Source organism: Silene latifolia, chromosome 4, assembly GCF_048544455.1.
Source record: "Silene latifolia isolate original U9 population chromosome 4, ASM4854445v1, whole genome shotgun sequence".
NCBI classification, from domain to species: domain Eukaryota; kingdom Viridiplantae; phylum Streptophyta; class Magnoliopsida; order Caryophyllales; family Caryophyllaceae; genus Silene; species Silene latifolia.
Window position 1 is genome coordinate 21370536 of NC_133529.1, and position 1116 is coordinate 21371651.

General features: G+C 45.3%; 1 non-coding gene across 1 annotated transcript; it reads right to left on the bottom strand.

The window, feature by feature from the left end:
• Positions 1-221: 221 nt before the first annotated feature.
• LOC141654390 (small nucleolar RNA R71) lies at positions 222-328 on the bottom strand. Its single transcript, XR_012547951.1, has one exon. It is a non-coding gene; the product is annotated as a small nucleolar RNA R71 (small nucleolar RNA).
• Positions 329-1116: the final 788 nt, after the last annotated feature.

The window sequence follows — 1116 nt, forward strand, 5'->3', positions numbered from 1 at the left end:
CAGAAAACCCCAACGAGCATCTCAACGAGTTGTTGGATAGTTGTGACATGTTCAAGGCCAATGGAGTCACGGAAGATGCCGTACGCCTTAGGCTTTTCCCTTACTCTTTGAGGGGAAGTGCCAAGGAATGGCTTAAAAGTTGTGAACCCGACTCTCTTCGGACTTGGGACGATGTCTCTAAGGCTTTTCTCAACAAGTATTTCCCACCCCAACGAACCGCAAGAATCAAGAGTGAGCTCCAAGGGTTCACCCAACAAGAAGATGAGACCCTTTATGAAGCATGGGAGAGGTACAAGGGCCTCCAAAGGCTATGTCCTCACCACGGTATTGGGGATGATGAGCTCATCAACAATTTCTATGAAGGGTTAAACAATGAGATGAAGATGAACCTTGATTCCGGCTCGGGGAAGGGAGCTTTGGATAAGATAGACCACAAGACGGCGAAAGAGCTTATTGAAGAAATGGCTTCTCGTACCTTTCATTGGAACAATGATAGGCACAAGAGAAAGGGGAAGTCAACGGTCGAGTCGGCCAACAATGTGGAAGTGAAAGAGATGATAGAAGAGCTTAAGCAACAAGTAGCCTTGATGAGCTCAAGCAAGACATCTAGCAATTCTTCTATGAGGAACCAAGTCTATAGTTGTGAGCTTTGTGGAGACCAAGGACACCCACCCAATGAGTGTCCTTTGGTGGTTGGAGATGGAAGTTGTATGGAGCAAGTGAACGGGATATGGGAGTCTAGTCCTACCAAGCAAGCATTTAACAACAACCAATATCACCCCGGATTGAGAGCCCACCCAAACTTCTCCTATGGCTCTCAAAATGTCCAAAACCCAACCTTCCAACAAAAGTCACAACAACCAAACTTCCAAACTCAAAAACAAAACACAACATTCAATCAAGGTCCACCGGGTTTCCAAGGAAGAACCTTCCAACCTAGACAACAATTTCAATCACTTAACCCACCAACCACCCAACCATTCCAACAAACCACCCAACCTTTCCAACAAAATTTCCAACCATTCCAACAACCCACCCAACCAAAGTCAAACATGGAACTCATGATGGAGCAAATGATGAATCATCAAACACAATTCATCAACCATACCACCCAAA